The sequence below is a fragment of the Amblyomma mixtum genome, chromosome 6, assembly GCF_055824585.1.
Source record: "Amblyomma mixtum isolate Tamu chromosome 6, ASM5582458v1, whole genome shotgun sequence".
NCBI classification, from domain to species: domain Eukaryota; kingdom Metazoa; phylum Arthropoda; class Arachnida; order Ixodida; family Ixodidae; genus Amblyomma; species Amblyomma mixtum.
In genome coordinates this window covers 117,961,114-117,981,332 of record NC_143017.1, presented here as the reverse complement: position 1 = coordinate 117,981,332, position 20,219 = coordinate 117,961,114, and the positions used below count along the sequence as shown (strand labels likewise).

The following is a 20,219-nucleotide window of genomic DNA, read 5'->3' as shown; positions in this document are numbered from 1 at the left end:
CGAACTAGGCAGCCGACGAGATCGCTCATCTATACAGGTGGCAGCTCATCCACTCCTATAGCCTGCCTGCCAGAGCAGCCTGGCGGAGCGCGGTCGATACGTCATAGAATCTGAGAGGGCTTCCGCAACTTCATATGTGCTCGATGCAAGGGGGTTCCGTCCATCCACTCAGCCGGAAAGGAGATACTGCGCGCCCAGCGCCCGGATTGGGCAGTGCGCGGCTTTCACTTCGATCGCCAGTGCAGCTTGCGAAACGCGTGCCGGCTCATACGAGAGAGCTGTCCGCGTAATAGGGTCCGCGTCGGTTGCAGATTGAATGCGACAACTAGCGTATGCAGGATATACTTGTATTCAAGTGACTCAAAACCATACATAAGATGGCCCGAGGCCGAGGCACCTTCCCACGTGTTGAATTTGTGCGCTGAAATAGAGCCACAGCATATCTTGTCATCGCACGTCAACTTCGGGAATAGTAAATAAGATGCCCGCCTGCTCCCAGATGTCCGTGAACGATAAATATTTAAAGAAATAACCACCCGGAGTTCTTCTGTGGGAGGACGCTTTTAGCTATATTTCTCTTTGTATTTCCCCAATAGCGCTCCTTCTCCAACACCCCCCCCCCCCCCCCTTTATCGCCGTTCGCTTGAAAAAGCAGCGAACTGCGGGGAGAAATGACGGGAGATGCCTAATTATATTTTGAAGCTTCGAACAGGCAGTGTGCTGTTTTTGTGCAGACGCTGGTCTTTTTGCTCGGATATCCTCAAAGGCAGAGCGGAATAACTAATCGTGCATGACTAATTAACCCAGCGACAGCGAATGAGGGCTCTGCACATTTTGTTCGACAGCCGCTGCTATGTAAGCCTCCCCGATCTTTAGGGAGCCGTTGGCGAAGGTGATTAATTAATGCCGATCCGTCGCGAAAGAAAAGACAAGAACACAGAGACACCATCAGACATAGCCGCGCGAAAGCCACGGTTTAACTGGGTCCGCGTGACATGAAGGACGGGGGCCATTGGAGCACACGTAAGTAGCGTAAAACAGCGAGGACTGGGTGCGCGGTTTTCGGCTCAACTTACAACTCTCCGCAAGCGGTACTGCCAAATCCCTGCAGCATTATGCAAGCTAAAATCTTCAGTTGAGCTTTTTACAGGCCGAATTCGCGACGTCAAAATCTCTGGCCGTTATAATTGATCAGCGTGCGGGCGCCAGCTATTAACCATTCCTAGTTGCGAACAATTCAGTGAGTCGCTCTCTGGTTGGCTTACGTAAGTTTGACAGTTAAAAAGAAATAAAAATAATATAGTCCTGCCCGCATCGCCTATGGCGCGACGGACTTGGTTGGCTGACGTACTTTAGGCTGGGCTAAAGAAAAATAGTAATAAAAAGTATGCCGCCTTGACATACGTCATACTGGGCAGTAAAAAATGAATGAAAATAAAAAGCGCTAGCTCGTATCGGCAGTGGGCACAAGAGCTGCCTTAGCCTTTCCAGCTCTGCACTGTTTCCGGGAGAGGTGTGGCTTGCAGCGTGTGTGAGTTTCACACATTCCTTCGTTTCGCCAAGAGGCCTGTCTGATTAGGAGGCAGTTGTTCCACTTTCCTTGAACATATCTTAAAAACGATTTCGACCTCTTTAAGGCTTAATATTCAGGCTGGAGAGTAAAGGTCTAAGTTCGCCGATATATCGCACGCACCCGACTAAGGGCCGCGCGTGTGTATGGGCCGCTCACCCCAAGTTGACAGCCGATGATATAAAAAAAAAGTAAAAGAAAAAATCCGCAAGCTGCAACTGCGTTTGAGTTGTGTATAAATTTCTGTCAGCGGCACTTTTCCTAGGTGATGCAAGATGGCTAATCCTGGTGCTAATCTCACTGTTATATTCCAGCATGCAACCCTGTTCAGTGGTGCGCCATTTAAGACGGAATTCAGGTGCCAGTCAGGATGGCAACGACCGACCACGGAGCGACAACAACGGCACGGCTAAGAAGAGCATAGTTTCGGCTCATATCATCGTAGATTTTGAATTCGTTGTGTGCGGTGTCTCCGGATAATGCTGTTAAAAGGTCTTAAGTTATAAAAATTTTTAATAAATTGGATGGAACCGAAGATGTGTTCCTTTTAGAGGATGGTGAGGAGCCGGGCCCGAGCAGCGGCCAGAACAGTAGCGATGAAGAACCTGAAATGTATCGGCAACTTCGCGCCACAAATAACGTCTGACTGTATGGCGCGTTAAAGTAGATTTACAAAGGTAAATGAACAAGGGTAAAGTGTACAAGGGTAAATGAAGCCAAAAATGCCGCTTTCGTGCAACGGCTGCACCCTGCCAATATCTCTAAAAAACATTGCGGCCCTTAGTCAAGTGTATGCGGTATTACAGTCAGTAATCTATTTTTTTTTCTTTAAAGCCTATATTGTTCACCCAGGCGATGCTCACTGCGCCTCGGTACAGGTACTATCAGTAAGTAATGAAGCGCGAACAAGGAAACTGAGGTGGCAACAAAAAACGCCAATATATTAGCTCCAGGAGAAGAAATAAAAGCCACGTTGATGAACACTTCTGGAAAAGAGTCTTCGCGCGTTCGAAGTTAAGATAACCTGAGCTAGTACTGAGCTCGCCCTGACCAAGGCGTCTTATTTTCGTGCTCGTGTCTCAGTTGTCTTGTTCGCGTTTCATATATAGCTGATAGTACCTTAGTTCTCCACACCACTCCTTCTTTTATTTTCTTCATGTGCTCCCGTTTATGCAAGTGAAAGCGAGTCAACTGCAAGAAAAAGACTAATATGAAGGAAATTATGATACTGAAAAAAGCATTTTCAGGAGTGACAGCCAACCACCCCGCATCTGCTTGGACACTTAGTCCTTTCACTTGCTTTCCACAAGCACGTCCTGCCTCAAGGCACTCATGCTTCGACACAGATTCGCAAGCTCTCATTTTTGACCATACAGTGCCGTTGACCGTCCGCGGATATTGAACGCCGAACATTCAGTTATGAACATCCACCGAAAGTTTTCAGATAAACCGCCTCACCTTATCTACTTCCTTGTTATTTTTCTTTTCGAACTATGAACACCAGAACCTGTAAAAGCTGATTTTGACTCGCACAATGAAAGAAAATTTCGAATTTACCCGGCGATATTACGCGCAACTGTTCCTAAGCCACCAAAGAAGATTCGCTACACGATTGTGACAAATATTTCTCTTTTTTTTTACATATACAGCATTCCAGAACGCTTGCAATTTTATTTTTCTATATCTACGTACTGATCTAATTTATACTTGCACGAACTTATCGGTAATCTTGCGAATGTACACCAGCCCCTCATCCAGCCATAAAGCAACGGACATGAGACGTTCTTTTTTTGTAGATCATGTACGAGGGAGCAAATCTTTCACGACGCACTTGTCGTCATCACGCGCTCGCTAAAACTTCGCTTCGAAGAGGCTGAAACCGCGATACCTTGCTTCGTGTGAGCCGCGCAAAAATGGTCCACGCTGAGCGCTTCCTGTAGGAATTCCATCTGCGTCCTGTTCCCGAGATCGGGACATGCGGGCCGATCGTAGCACGCACCGATGATACTAGACGCGCACGCTCGTTCTTTACTTTCCGCTGTTTGCGAGAGCCCGTACATTGTAATACCGTCAGGAACGTATAAAAGTATGCAGTGCTGTTGAAGCTGCAAGCCGGCGTCAAACAATCAGGAAAGAGTTCTCAACGTTGGTCTTAGCATCAAATCGCCATTTCCCGGTGCCTGAGCAGTCCTCGAGTAGGCCGTTGTGATTGGAGGACGCTCGAGAGCCGGGCCAATCACGAATAGTCGTAAGGAACGAACAGCGCTGCGAATTTGGCTCCCCCAGCAGTCTGATGCAGTTTCTAGCTCCTGCAGTGCTGAATAGTTTTATTGACATGGAGCACGCTTGGTTCGCCACTGATACAACTTCAAACACAGCTTAATTTCGAGTACAAGGCGCTGTAATTCACCGTAATTTGATCACTCCGGTACTGGGTTCCTCATTACCGTCTTTCCGACGTCCTCTTACCGTGTTGTCATCTGTTGCGCTGAGCGTCCTTTGTGCACGGAACCATTGCCCGTGTAGGCCACTGTTCTTAACTGGTTTATATACGTTCTGAGAGAACATTGTTTCGCAATGATTAGTAGTTAGTATTTCCTGTGCAAATATGCAGCTGCCTTCGCATTTCCCCGGGAAGTACTTCCAGCCTCAAACCGATTCCTGTGATGAGAACTGCGACGCTACCATTTTTCAAGAACGCTGTAATGACTCGCCCGTTTCAAATGAGCGCAGCACACTTCAATTATGCGGGCTCAGGTAATTTTTCAACCGAAGCGATCTCTATGTTTTCAGGACCCGCATCACATGTTGGAGTGAATCCAAAAGCTCGGCACCGGAATTTGATAGGACGGCCTGTCTTCTCGTACGCGTGTGGCGCGAACGGCACGACGAGCTTTGAACAATGACGAAGAGACAAGAAGCGGCGCTGTAATAGCGTGGTTATCTGTAGACATTATTCTCGAACGACCCCGCGAAGTGCGGTGCTCATGCAGACGAGGCAGCTATACAACGTCGGTGGCAATTTCCACATCGTGGGACAGGTCACAACCACACCACCTCTTCCCTCATTTTCTGTTCTTACCAATTATTTCAAAAGACGGAGTGGCTACAATTCTTTTTTTCGTTAAGGAGCTTTCTGTCTCCCCTGGCCTTTACGCCAAAGCCCCGATAAGGCTAAGACGAGGCATGTTCACGTTTGGAGAGGTTGGTACTTTATTCAAGACAGCGATGTTCGAGTCAAGGTTACACGAGGTGTTTGCATGCTTGCACGGTTTCACGTGGGTAGGACTTGTTTGGTGATGGTGAACTTCCAGAAAGTCGGAGCGAAAAACGAGTCGGCTTCAGTAGAGTCGCAGTGCTGACGCGAATGTTTGCGGCAGAATGTATACCACACGATCGTTTTCAAATTTACTCAAATTCCAGACCGTCCAGCTCGTTCCTAGGCCCCATGAAGCGCCCCTGAAGTGGTAGTTCCGGCACGTCAAAGCTCTGAAGGTATGGCCACGGACATTCTTCTCGCCGGCCTAAAATTGTCGCGCTGGGAACGTTATATGAGCTCCACTGCATCGTCCAGAGCAGAACTCGATGACCAGGAAACGCTGTAAAATGAAGGCAGCTCACCGATTTATTTGACACAGAATCGTGATCCTACTTAAACGCCTTCTGTCCGACATTCTACGCGCGATGTCATGAGCGAGCACCTTTTGCCTCGCCGAGTGGCTTGCAGTGTAGCACGACTACAGGTCGTCCATTGAACACGCTTCCGCTCTTGCTCGTATTTTTCTTCTCCTTTCTGTCATTATTGAACGATAACTCGTCTGTCTCGCATAGCAAGGATACGCACGCCATTTCGGATGGCCGCCGAAGGAAATAGCCCCACGTGTTGTCAGGACTTGTGCCCCGCTTTCTTAAGTCTTTCCTTACCTTTTTTTTGTTTCATAGTGGCCGTAGCGTCGCAATCGTGTTCACGACGTACGACGTACCTATTTCACGAATCTGAAAATGTTCAGTCCAATGGAAATGCTTTCCGCCGATCTCTTCTTTCATGCATATATGCCTAGTTCGTAACACTTCATTTTGAAGAACAATGCACCACAGCACTATGCAATGCTTGCCGATAACACATATTATTCGTTAATAGCACACCTAAGGACTCTAACACCTCAAGTCTAGCCTGACGTGAGCCTTTTCCCTAACTTCTCAGCATCGATATCTTGCCTATTCCTTAACCGCAGTGATGGCCAAGTGATTGAGCATAAGCTTCGCGTGGGAGAGGCGCTGGGTTCGATCCCCAGAGCCGTCGGGTACCCAGGGTACAAGCTTTCCACAGCCTGGCTCTCGGCTTTCCTTGAGCCAAACTAAAATTATACGAATAACCAAACGATTATGCTTATGCACCGCCTTGCGCAGCAGTTGAATTCCGTTATGCTCAGGCCATAACCACTGCAGCAAAACATAAGGGCACGTCGACCCTCCATGCGACGCGGTCGCGCGGCACTGCTCGCGTTCTCAAAACTGAGCCTCACACAACCCGACTGCGGCATGCGCGCGGCGTATGGAAATGCAAAGCGCGCATTTCGCATTCCGAGCCCGAATTTCGGAACGTGCCAGTTATTCGGCGCAACTTTCCTTCTTGTCCCTAAGAACTAAAATGAAATGAAACCGAGTCAACGTTTCCTCGGAAACTGTTTGTCACTGGCAAGCCAAGGACGGAATACAAATGAAGAAGGAGAAGAAATATTTCCCGCGCAAAGCTGCCGAACAAACAAGCTCTCGCCCAAGATATATGTGCCTCGTAGTCGGCAGCCGAAGTAAATATATAGGCAACTCCATTTCGCGCGTCCCCGCACCAGTCTAAGCTAACACACCCGCAGCAGAATGGTGTATAACGCGTGCAAAATGCGTCGCCTGTTCAAGTCTATTGTCTCTCGCTAGAAACCGTGCAATGCTGCAGCCGGAACACCAGCCAATCAGGGGTTCGACTTCGCAAGAACGTTCGCACGCCAGGACTAATCGTGATTGGTCGTTGCGTCGTTCGCTAGATCGTGATTGGATAGACCTTCTCGCGGGATCTCCAGTTGGTTGACTCTGTCTTGATACGTAGATTCCTAGACGCTGCACGCTTTTAAGGTGATACAGAGACAGCGTTACAGCTTTCCAATATGCATGTGTGCCCTGCTTCGCGTGTTGTTAGGAAAGAGTCGCGCTGACAGCAGACGGTTTGGAGAGAGAGAGAGAAAAGGTTTAGAGGAGAGAGCGAAGGGAGAGGTGGTGGTGGATCCCGCTTTGTGGCCGCGACCGCGCCGGTACAAAACGGCACCCAGCGCGCGCCAGGCCGACCGAGAGGCAGTGCCGAACTGAACGACGAACGATTGCGTTTCCACATGTTTCGTTTCCTCCTGGTCATAAAAATGAGGACGCAAAACAACGTTCGCGGAAACAGGAGAGAAAGCAGCGTCGTACGGGAGGAACGCACTCTCCCTAACGACGACGACTCCCTTTCGTTCAATGGCGGGGGGGGGGGGGGGGGGGGGGGGGGGGGGGGGGGGGGGGCGAGGCACGCTCATGTAGACGCGGTGCCCAATTCCGCTCGGTCGTCGGTATTGCTTTTGCCGCGCGAGGCAATATGTGACTGGAGAGGCAAGGGGAAGGAGCCAGCTACGCTGTGACCCGATTCCAAGAGCGTTCCCCTGGGTTGAAAAAAAAAAAAAAGATGCAAAGAAGAACGGATGCACGACGTCGCGTGCGGCTGTAGCGAGAGCGAGCCAGCGGGTTGCTATATGCCGTGTCTGCCCTTGAGAATCCAGCGAGTGACAACGTATACGAGGGATCGAAGTAAATCTTGCGAAATCCCGCACTAGTTCGGTTGAGACGGGGAGTTGTATATAAGCGCCAAGAAACAGCGAAGAATAGAGATATACTCTACAGATATTTTTCGTACAGCAATACAAGAACGCCAGTATGTATGACACAAAGAAAGAGAGAGTAATTGAGCGCTGCTTAATTAGTACGAGAAAATGCGATCAAAGCAATCGTAATAGAAGAGCAATATGACATTCCTTAACTTGAGTGCAGTGATGACACATGACGCATTCGAAAACTCCCTACCTTATATAAGACCCGAAATTTCCTATTTCCGACCCCTTTTCCCTTCAACAGCATGACAATGCGGTCAATGTTTAAAAAAAATGAGACTACTGGGCTCTTAAAATTTCCTGAAACTCCTTGAAAATTTTATTTTCGACAAATTTTATTCAACGAATTTCCTGAAAAATGCGAAAATGCCTCAAGTGGAACATCTGCCTTTGCGCACATACTTGAAATCAAGAGTGAGGTACGCTTTAAGCTAAGCAGCCAGCCTAAAAGCCCGCTTTCACGGAACCTAAAAACAGGCACCGAACGACATTTAGCAAGCTCGATCGCGTTAAAACTCAGTTTCGCAATTGAAACTTTCGTACCGTTTCCAATTGCAAGTTCCATACTAAAAATAAGGTTCCATTCACTTGGTCTCTCTCCTTAAACGAGCTGCATCTTAAGTAGTCCGGATTCGATGCAGGCATAGCGCTACTCCCTCGAGCACAAGCTGAAAGAACTGGGTCCCCTAATCACCGGAATTGAAAACAGCAGCCCCACGCGTGAATCTCGGTTCCCAGTTCTTCGATGGTACAGCCGTAGAGATTCGAGAGACGAAGAAACCTTGCGCAAATACCCACAGGCCCCGCCATTTCCTCGTTCCACTTACCAAGGACTCTGTACGCTTCACCTGGAAGTCATGCTGTTCGCTCTTTTTATTGCTTATGGTAGCCTGCACCTGCACTCATTCTAGAGTTAAACCCCGTGTCGTACTCCTGAAAGGACAAGCGCTGAATTAATCACCACCGCTAATGTTACTGTAACGATTACGGAGACTGATGCCCCCACGTAATTAGTGGGAGCAGTCCGGTAAAATATGCAGGTCCCAGTGCGTTTCCTCATTGTTTCATAAAAAAAAAGAACAAACGTCATCAATTTTCTCGTTACGTAGCAGAAGCACTGGCATGTCTCCACTGTGGGATCAAAGTATGCCAGGGGAAGAAAAGATTTTAAGGTTCATTTTATCTCCTCGACAAGTATTATTGAATGGAAATTGAACCTAGAACAAGACGATTGAAGAACAACAGTCAAGCGTAATTATTTTATTCTTTTTTCTTTTGTCTCAGCGGTGTTGAAACGAGTGAAATGTAGGAGAGGAGTTCCTCGGGTTTATTTAGAAAGCAGGAAGTGGATAATTAAATATTGAAGAAAGAATTCCGTCAATAAACAGCTGTCGTATGATAACTTAATCTACTTGATGAGCAAAGGCATGTCGCTCACTCTCTCTCTCTCTCTCTCATTTAAATTCGTGTGCTTGTATCCAGAAAATTACGATCAGAAAGAGATCTGCAAGGAAAACTCCGTGATCAGCAAGGTAAATGAATGGGACAAAACAATTAATCATAACCAAACATTCATTTTGCTAGATGTTCGTCTCAACTAGCAACTGTTGCAGGAAAGGCAGGATACAACTTTAATAACGATCAAATCAAGATGCTAGAAATGCTAAACAGGGAGGGGGGGGGGGGGGGGGGTCGACGCGTAGTTTAAATAAAGGAGGCGATATAATAGGCTAAATTTGAATCAGACTTTTAAAAGCCAAGCCGATACACATAGCGCGTCATGAGGTGTGGGATGTTGATTCTATCTTTTTGTTTTCTGACAAAGTATACTTGAAAAAAAAAAAGTCTTCAGAGACAATTAAGATTGGTTACGTGTCAGAAGGCATAACGCTCATTTTGCGAACGCAGTCGCCACGCGCTGCGACGTGATATAACCCGATGCCACGCCGCTGGCAATTCTACCTCTGCATGGCTCTACGCAGTCGCCGCCGCGACGCCGCCATCCCCCTCCTGATCAGCGCACCAACTCCGTGTCGCCCAACCACGGCACGCGACCCCACTCCCTCCAGCTGCCGCATCAGGTTGCATACGGATGCGCCGACCGTCTGTATGAGGTTACATGCACAGATCCCTGGGGGTCCTCATACCACTTTTGGCGCAGTGTTGCAGCGGTTAGGCGGTGCGCCACTGCTCTGCGATGGCACAAGCTACCACCGGTGGGATTTCTGCGGTCCGGGTAGCTCTTGCCGTCACACGCACGCACACACACGCGTGCACGCAGGAACGCACGCACTGATGGGTTTCCGCTCAATGGGGCGGCAAGGCTTACGGCTTAAAAAATAATTCAAGTAACACGTTCAACAGAATCTGCAGACGGGTTAGATGGTTCGTAATTTTTAGGACGTAGTACACCACTGTCTCGAGAATGCGCTATACTACTTCCTGAAGCGTAAGCTCGTGATGAATGACACTGTCACGAAGAGGATCCTGCACGCTGATGAGTTTGCCGCGAATTATCCACCTTAAAGGGAAATTGTTTAAGAAAGGATCAGTGGTTGGAAACTTCAATCAGTGAGCTCCGGCCAAATGAGGTGATCTTGTGGGAAGATAGGGTGCTATCATGGATGGTTCGCATCTTCTCTCGGACCAATTCGGTTGATGCGCCGACGTGCTCGCAGACCCAGGAGGAAGCCTCCCCACAAGCTCCGCCTATGGCCGGGACACTGCGGTGAGCGGCACGCCAGGCACGTATTATCCGGCCCCGGGGTAAAGAGAAGCCGGCGGAAGGAGCCGCGGAGCTGGCTTCGCCTCCAGGCATGACCGGCCGTAGGCGTCTTACTAAAATAGTGCAGCGCCTTGGAAGCTAGAACTAGCGGGAGCTTCGACCTCGACTCGAATCCATAAAACTTTTGGCCACTAAGGGAGGCTCACAGCTGGCGCGCATTCATTTTTCTTTGTTTGCCAATCTTCTCGTATGTAGTTGTTCTCGGCTAATACCCTTGGGCCGCTATCGATAACGAAGCGTTTTTATGCGCTAACCTGTGCTTAACTAAGGTTTCGACCTCTAGCTTTCGCGAGCTCCAGTTTCAACAGCACTGCACGGTTTTTAGCTAAGCCGTCGAAGCCCAGGAGAGGGAGGGTCAGTAGGCTTATACTGACTTCATTTTGTGGTAGCTTGTTTTTTGTTTAGTTAATTTCCTTCCCGACTACCAAGCTCATAGCTCGTTCACGGAAGGCGCCGGACAGAGGTAATCTCGGTGAGAGCCGCGTGCTCTGCGATGATCTAATTGTCCCGAGTGTCCGGGACACTTCCCCTTCCACCTTCTCGAAATCCCCCCCCCCCCCACCCCCCGGTTCTGTGCGTGGCCGTGTTTATACTGCGCCCGTTTACCCCGCCTCCCATTACGAATGAAAGCGGTCGGCTAACCATTTATCTTTATTGGAGCAAGCCTGCAGACCTCTTCTCGGTATCTCTCAACCCGTGCTGGGCTCGGCGTCATATAATTCATTCTAAACTGGTTTGCTACTGAATTCTGAATTCCAGGCCGCTTTCTTTTTTTCTTCGTTCTTTCACGCGAAATTCGAACTCCACAAAGAGCAACGTCGATTATACAATACCGTTGTTCTGTAGGGGGTTTATACAAAATGCGACGTGGACGCCAGCACTTCAATGTTGAACATTTGGTTTCTTCTGGTACTATCATCAGGCCAAGTTCCTGAGCCCAGAGAGACAAGGTTTCAGCGTTCTATTACAAGATCTATAGTAGAATGCTGCATCTACTTTGACCCAAAGCTTAAGTCAGGAGGAAAAATGCGCTTTATTCATTGACTACCGTGCAGTTAGAAGCCATAGACTACCTATTTTGCCAGCTTTGTCGCAAAATCCTTTTATTTTCTAAGAGCACTCTCTCTCTCTCTCTCTCTCTCTGCTTTTCCGAATTTCGCGAAAACAATGAAGCGTTAGAAAACCTGGTGCTGGTTTCATCAAATCACGGGAAGGATGATGGTTTATTGGATGATGGTTATAGGATATTGGGGTTTAACATCCCAAAGCAACTCAGGATATGAGGGACGCCGTAGTGAAGGCTCCGGAAATTTCCACCCCCTGGGGTTACATCGCACAGTACACGGGCCTCTATAATTTCGCCTTCATCGAAATTAGGCCACCACGGCCACGGGAAAGATGAACAAAGCTTTGATCATGCTTGAACAGCCCTATTTGGTCCTGCACATGAACACTGAAAAGATCGTAACAGCCAACAGCAGTGCAGCCACGACGGCGGCCATTTCTGAAACGCTACCACGTGCAACCAGGCAGCAGAGGTTCAGTGTGACTAGTTAAAGCAGTATCAAGTTGCCACACAGCAGTTGTAGAAAAAAACAATGCTGCTCTATGTGCTTGCGCAGCTCGTTAATCTCTTTGCTGAGACGCGAAATGGCTGCTACGTGTCATCTCCCTCGGCACTAGCTGTTTCCTAGGCAAATGACTACAAAAACGCTCGCTTAGAGCAGTGTTGATTTTCAATTACCGGCCGGTAGTGAAATACACTTTCTTCTTCCTGGTGAAATGGAAAAACGCCTGCTGAATGACAACAGTGTTAGAATAGAGTGATTCGTGATGCGCTACCATGACCCGCTCCCGCGGCAAGCCATCTGCGCATGCGCAGTCGGCCCCGAAGGGCGCACACCTGCCACTACGCAGGCGCAGCTGGGTAACCGCTAAGCGGATCAGGGTAGCGGAACGCGGATCGCGCTACGCTGAATCTCTCTAATCACATTCGTCGAGCACTCCTCCTAGTGTTGACGCTCGCGCGTTAGCCACGAGCCAACGTCATCGCCGTCTGCTTAATGTATGTATTATTTTGCTTTGTTTTAAGGCGGTAGTCTTTAATGCCTCATCGTTGTAAGCAGGAGTTGTCGACAGAAATGTCGCGCTTTTCAATTGGTCGAAATGGTCGTGACGTCACAGTGCGCAAATTTCAAACGGGACCAATTGTGCTTTGGCTAGCAACCATGCAACCAATTATAGGGATGGTATAGTGATGCCCCCAGTAAAATAAATAAATAAATAAATAAATCCGAGTAGGAAATTGGTCGAGTTGGAGAATCGAACCAAGGTCTCCGGAGTGAGAGACGAGCATGCTAACCACTCCGCCATGCCAGCTAGATGGTTCGGAACAAAGGCGCGTCTAGTGAATAGGGTGTCTTCATTCACTCCCATCTTTCTCCCTTCCCTTACGGCGAGGTTCAGGTATCCACCTAGATATGCGAGACGAATAGATTTCCATTCCTCAAAAACCAATTTACCGACGAAAAAGGCGTATGGTGCTCGGCTGCTGACCCGAAAGACGCGGGTTCGATCCCGGCCGCGGCGGTCGAATTTCGATGGAGGCGAAATTCTAGAGGCCCATGTACTGTGCGATGTCAGTGCACGTTAAAGAACCCCAGGGGGTCGAAATTTCCGGAGCCCTTCACTACGGCGTCTCTCATAGCCTGAGTCGCTTTGGGACGTTAAGCCCCATAAGCCGAACCAAACCAGGCGTAGAGCCGAACGGGCGATGGCGTTCTGTGGACTCCCTGACAGCGTTGCAAGACGCTGTCGCGTTCCACTCTTAGAGGCGAAGCTTAACATCTTAACCACACATCAGTGACACAAGCAGCAACACCGGGCTTATGGCTTTCGCCTCACCGCACTTTAAGTGAACAAAGTGTCCTCCAATAAAACATGGTGCTGGGCTAGTTGGTAATTCATACTTGGTCGGAAGACAGCGCAAAAGACGACAACCACAGGGGAGGACAAGACACAAAAGAACGAAGAAAGAACACAAAAGAACGCGTTCTTTTGTGTCTTGACCTCCCCTGTGGTTGTCGTTTTTCGCGCTGTCTTCCTACCAAGTATAAAAAAAGTCCTCCTGAATTTTAACCTTATTTCATTCCATCAAGATCCCCAAATTTTGGGCCATGATATAAGAAAAGGTCGTGAGAGCGGCCACGTTCACAGATAGCTTTGCACGGATGACTGGGTTTCCTTCATATTAGTCTTGAAGTGCTTCGGGTCTCTGATTATAAAGATTATAGCTTGTCCCCTGCGGCCTATTTCAGCCCCGAATCGGTTATGGATCACATTCTGATGAGGCGTGACCCCAGGTATGGCATCGCATTAAGATCGTGGCGACGAGTTCTAGATATCCGATCAAGAGACCCTCTCTGCTCGCTAGGGTAGGCCGTGGGAACTGTTCTCCGCTGCGGCGCCTGGGGGCTTTCTTAAGGGTTAAACGAACGGCTATTAGAACCCGCCGCCTACACCCCGAGTACCTAATCCGAGACTGAGATAAGATCTCGGCATCTACAGAACTAACCCTACTTAGTTCTGTACACTTCGTAGAGCCTGTGTACGTCATAGAGGCTTTATCTGCGCACGTTAATGTATTCCTGCAAGGCCCCTGACACAGCAAAAGGGGTCATTTTAAACACCACCGATAGCGCTCACTAGCAGATAACACCACGCAAAATGTCATCTTTTGTCAAACACCTTCGTTAAACCCTTACACTGCGAAGGCCAAAAGCGCTGTTCAATCAAAGTAAAGCTCCACGCCAAGTAGCATCCTTACGCGACCTCCTGCATGCCTCTATTAGTTGTTGCACCGACTCGTATAAAACTTAGGCTTGACACATTCGCAGAGACAAACCAGTGCTTCGCTTGTGTCTAGGCACTGTTGGATGCGACAGGAGTAGTCGCTTTGGGACGTTAAACAATAATAAACCGAACCAGAGCAACAGGAATACCGCTGCCGCGTCCTACGGCTATGATATCTAACAACCACACAGACATCTGGTTATCAAGCCTCATTAATCGCCATGAACAAACATCTCACTCTCTTGGGAACCAATCTGAGCGACCTATCGCCGCTCCCAGCAATGCTTCTCATAGCGCGTCATTAGCGTTCGGCTGCGACTCTTCCCAAAGAACACGACCTGGCTTTTCTTTTTTTTTCCCTAACTGGAACCTCCACATCAAAGCTCACTCTATCACGACGCCAAATGGACAGTGCACTGCAAGTAAATGCGCGAGAGCTCGTCTACGTTCGACCCGATAGGCTTTGCTGCCTGCGACAAGACGACGATGTCGCGCCCTCTCCGACGTGGACAAGAGGCTGCGACGTCGAGGACACTCGAGGTGTGCTGTCCCTAATTAGTGCGGCAATTTCCGTGGCAAACTGTTACGGCTCGCAATTACGCAGCGTTCCTAGTTGTCCGAAACAGCCTCGGACCAGCGTTGCCAGAAACCTTCCCGTTTGGCGCCGTAACTCAGACCGGTCCAAAAAACGTCAGACGTAGTGTGCGGAGTGCGGTATAAAGGAATTGGATGCTCCGTTGGAACACACGCGTAGTGATTATATTTCGCCAAGGTTGCCAGCATACGTAAGTTAATCTCGAGAACGGAAATGGTTTGAACTTAAGTGTGCAATGATCACGCGATATGCCGCGGCAATTTCAGGCGAATAAGATTAAGGCCGCAGGCTGAAGGTTTAACTCTAAATTGAGTTGTTCATTAGGGGCTACGGGGAGGTCCATTTTGATAAAGAAGCGCATTAAAGGAAATTTACTTCCGTTCAAAAGAAACGTTAGATATTTAAAACTGAGGCCGAACCCTCGCAAAACTGCGATTCTCAGAGTAAAAACCCGCTACATGTGGAGTGAACGAAAGTGGGTTCGGTTTTGTTTTTTTAATCGTACCTCCTCGCCGGAAGCAGGACATTAATATTTGTCTCGCATGACTGTTCTTTGCGGCCTTTTTTACTATTTTACCACGAGTGTTCTTTTTACTGCACCTAGTAGTTCCCACAAAATCCCTTTTATTGCGAAGGATGAGAATTGGACCTGAATTTTAAGAAAAGCAAACTCATGAAAAATTATGGCACACAGTTACTGCCATGGCGAGTTACTGAGCTTTTAAATCGCCATCCTTCACTACTTGAACGAATGAAAGGGTCTCCTAGCTTGCCTGTTTTTCGAAAAGAGTCAAAGTTATATTTTTTTTGTCTAACTAATGGTTGCATTTCCTTCCTTTCATGCACGCTGAAAATCATTCACTGTCCTCTCGTGCATAATATGTTTGTTTTAATACTGCAGTAAAAGTGTTAATGTTTGTATTGTGCTGAATTTATTAGTTTTTTTCACTAAAAGTTAAAGTTCTGTACTATGTGCTGCTGTTGTAATGAACAAGAATGTTGTATCCTAACTTGTGCTGCTTTTGTTGCGACGGCTGTAGGGTGCCGGGGGCCTGGTCAGAGGACTTACTTCTCCCCTTTTGCCCCGGCATCTTGGCAGTGTTGCACTGCACTGTAAAAATTTCAATAAACTCAGCCCAAATTGAAGTTGGGAATTCAGATCCGCATGCTCTGTTGCCGCTTCTATTCCGGCTCGAAAAATACAAGTGACAAAGATTTCGCTTCGTGCAAACAATTTCGTTTGTGCGAAGCAAACAATTATTCGACGCACACTGACGCTTCGCAAATTTCTCCTGAAAGCTGCTTTAAAAGATGATAGGCACATTTCATTGGATCCACAGCCATGGCCATTCCATTTCTCATTCTCGATATTTCTGCAGCTCTGCCGCAAGTGACGTGTCAAAGGAGAGTTAGGTCGAAAATCATGCATTTGTTTACAGCAGTGCCGAACGGAAACAGTTCGGCACTGATAGAAGTGTTGACACGCACAAATGGACCAGAAACCTCGAACTAATTTTGCACACCTAGCAAGCGACATCAATGAAATCTTTAATTAATGCAATCATGAAAAGTAAAGACGCCGTAACAAAGAAATACGAGATCTTCAGGGGTCATCTTCAGTTCATACTGGGAGCAGATTAGCAGGACATGCTGAACGTAATACGCTTAACAAGACATAGCATCTCGACTAATTCCCCTAATTCACGCTAAAGGAAGCTGCCCACGTATGCCATGGGTACAGTTTTTAGCGATGGCTGACCATTAAATTTTTCAACGCGGAGAAACAAATCTAAGAGAAAACAGACCCACGTGCCGGTATCCTCGAATGCGTTACAGCAAGACTCGAGGCATCCTAAACAAGGCCCGGAATTCGTCCCTGCAACGCGAGTCGCAGCTATAGGACCCAGTCGTATACGACGCACGCGGACCTATTACTAACACATCTTGCGTTGTGGAAGAACCGAGGCGGAAGGCGCCGCAGTAATTTGTCTCGATTCGCCGAGTGACACCCGCCGCCGCTGATATACGGAGTTGGCGCGCATCTGACACCCTGCATATTTCTGCCAGCGCTAATGGAATGTCGCGGACGCATTAGTCACGCACGCTCCGGACAGCCGCGGGTCACTCCGGAGCCCGCGACTGAACGCTCCATTTCCGCTAGAAAGAACTCCAACAGCGAACAAGAGGGGAAACAAATTAATAGAACACACCAGAATGATGGGTAAACAGCACAAACAGACGCTGCACTGCCTGTGTGTGTGTGTTTGTCTGATTTTTTTTTTCTTGGTCAGATTTCTAGCGGTAGCATTTTTTTCTTCATTATAACAACGGACCAGTCGAAAAATGATTTTGGGGCCTCCATGTCTAGACTGCAGGCCAAAATTCTTGCATAAAATTTATATAAGCAAAGTGTAACTTATAAAACAGCGCCATTGCCCTCATGAAGGCGGACACGCGTTCACGTCCTTATGACCATTGTGCTATTTCCGCAAGTCCCGTGTATAAAAAGATACATGCATTCCATAATAATCTTGAACAGCTACAGTGAGAAAGACTGCAAGAGTTTTAAGGCTTTTACGTGTATATTCATGGGCAAAAAAAAAAGAGCGGTTTTTTATGTGTATTTTTTTTTTCAGGCTGCCTACCGTATTTTACGGCGCGTACGAAAGTTACAGGCACGAAGCGAAGATCTCGGACCACACAAACACGTTTAGCCACTTTCAACCCTAACTTCTGCGTATGTGGTGACTGTCGCACCAGCCATTCGTCCACATTGATCTCAGGCTTCAGCGAAATACACTGCTCACTAGCCATTTGGGAAGTCGCACTAGTCCTCCTTTAAACCCGCCATGTTCAGCAAAAATGTCCCACAGGCTTTTCAACGCCGTATGTCACGCGGTTAAAGAATCAAAAGTTGGCTCGAAGGTAAACTCACGCTCCAGATTTGAAACATGCACGCTCCGGAAATGTGACAGGCGACTGCGAGCCTCTGCACATTGCTGGCACGGCTAACTAGCTTCACGCTCGACGGACGTTCCCGTCAGCGGGACTGGGATGCCAACAACGTCAACTTTCATAGAGGGGACGCTTGAAAACAAGCCAAACTCGTATAGCGCGAAGCAAGAGCAGCATACCGCTGTCTGCCGCGAATTCCGCAAACAGCTAGCCCGGAAAGAAGAAGAATAAGAAAAGAAAAAAAGCTTGCGGGTGGAAACGTCGGGACTGTTAGTAAGTACGGTTAGCGAGCAGACATGCGCCCAAAACAGCAGAGAAAGCAGAGCGACAATTACGCGAACGCTGGCTCCTTCATCTGGGCGCGAAAGGAAGCGAGTTCTCGAGACGAGCGCGGCCAGAGCGGAACCGACTCGTGGGAGCAGGCCGATAACGCGGCGAACGCGGCGGGCGCTCATTAAGTACTTCAGGGCCGACAGAGAAAAAACAAATGAGATAAAAAAAACAATCAAGAGCTTTCTCTCTCTCTCTCTCTCTCTCTCTCTCTCTCTCTCTCTCTCTCTCTCTCGGCAAGCTCTGATAAAAAGGAGGCTTCTTAACGAAGGGAAACAAAGTTTTGCTCTTGCTTTCCTCTAGAGAGAGCGCGAATGCGCAACTGAAGTACGCAGAACATTCGCGGCGCATTGAGCAAACGTTCCTTGTGAGTTGCTTCGAAATCGATTAAGAAGCACAGGAAAGCCTGACAACTGGTGCCCGACGTAAACGGACCTGTCTCTAAAGCGCTGAATGAAAGGTACAGTTTTTGTCGAAAGTATACAGCCCAAGCGGTCTCCTGCTGAGCCCTGCAGCGCGGCTCTTCCTGCTTACTCAGGGCCCTAATCTCATGAAGGCGGGATTAACTTAAGCCCCCCCCCCCCCCCCTTCAAGCTTAGAACTGTCAAATGTGCTTAAGAACACCGCTACACGTCTTGAAAGCAAACCTCTTGGACTGTATGCTTTTGACAAAGACTGTACGTGCGCAATGAGCGTGGGCTGCTCAAGAGACAAGCTCTTAATTTTCAACTCCTTCCTCTAGCTCGAACTGAATTTAACTGAATGTGGAATTCTTTAATCCTTTCTACAGCAAAATATAAAGGTTTCCTGCCTTTGCTATTATAAACGTTGCCGTCTTCGTAATTAATCCTCACACACTGGTCAACAAGAGTTTCGTTTACGTCACATCGCGCTGTTTCATTTTTGTTGACGATTAGATTGTAACTGAATTCCACGATACAGGCAAGACCGTTGCAGTTGACCGGTGTCACGAATAACCGTGGTGAAGTGCGTCAACTTACCAACCGGCTTTGCTTGAGATTTCACTTGTCTCCAGGAGAGGCCAGGGGCGACCTGCAAAGCAAGAAATATTGCCGCCTTAGTATTTCCTACAACTGAGCAATTTTTAACAGCAAAAATTGGATGCATCTCGATGCGAGGGAATTATGTGCCTCTCACGAATATCGAACAATGACGTATTAGCATTGTACGAGCCCTCGGCCAAGGCCGCTCGTACACAATTTCAAATGAATGAATGAATGAATGAATGAATGAATGAATGAATGAATGAATGAATGAATGAATGAATGAATGAATGAATGAATTCAAGAGAGGAATGACAATTGGGGAATTAGGAGGAGGAATGGGGTGTAAGTGCAGAGGCAACTTCTAGTCGGTCGTCTTCATAGCCTTCAGAGCTAAAAACAAAAACAAAAAAAAATCAAACTCTAGTCTGACCGCTTCCCAATGTGAATGCAAGTACCAATTAAAAAAAGTTTGTGCTTCACGGGGATCATGAGGGCTGACACGGGTACTCATCATGATTCCATATTATCAGTACTATCGTACCAAGCACTAGCCATTTGAGCCAATTCCGCAGAGTCCAATGAGTATGGAATATTGAAAGCTTACAATGACCGATTACGTCTTTTTTTTTTGTTTGTTTGTTCTTCGAAAGTGCTCTGATGTTGTGTACCACTGCAATGCCTCTGTGGGATGCGTCAGTATCGTCAAGCCTTTCACTGGCTTTTTGTCGACGCACCCAACATCGACATGATGTTAAATAAACATGATTCTGATTCTAACCTGGACTTCGATAAGCCTATATCCTGCGCCAGCAGTTGATTGTGTAAGTCACTTGTACTTATTGGTGCTACTACCACGTCGTTGCTGTGATTAATTATGCTATAAAATAATGTCTTCTCCCTCTCCACTGTTAAAACAAAAACAAATTAGACATATCTAGGCTGCGTTACTCGTACGTACTGCACGTTACAAGCCCAACCTGGTGCTTTAAAGCTTATTTATCGTTTTTCTTTCTTGATTTAAATAGCATTTTTCAATGTTGGTTCACAGCTGGGTGCTCGGACTCCAGTACACGTAAAACAAGCAAATAAACAAACAATGAAACAAGCAAACAAACAAACAAACTCGTTCTTTACCAGAGCGCATCCATGACTCCTTCACCGAGTCTCATGCGCGTTTATTGGCATGCATTTTCGAAGCATCTCGTTCTCG

General features: G+C 47.7%; 1 protein-coding gene across 5 annotated transcripts in view; it reads right to left on the bottom strand.

The window, feature by feature from the left end:
* Dgk (diacyl glycerol kinase 1) overlaps positions 1 to 20,219 on the bottom strand; it is a 453,430-nt gene that overhangs the window by 315,474 nt on the left and 117,737 nt on the right. For 2 of the 5 annotated variants that reach the window (XM_089548937.1, XM_089548941.1), the window contains exon 2: positions 19,004 to 19,055. The exons of the other annotated variants lie outside the window; for them this stretch is intronic. The gene's annotated coding sequence lies outside the window, so the exon portion shown is untranslated. The remainder of the gene's footprint in view (positions 1 to 19,003; positions 19,056 to 20,219) is intronic. 5 annotated transcript variants of the gene reach the window in all.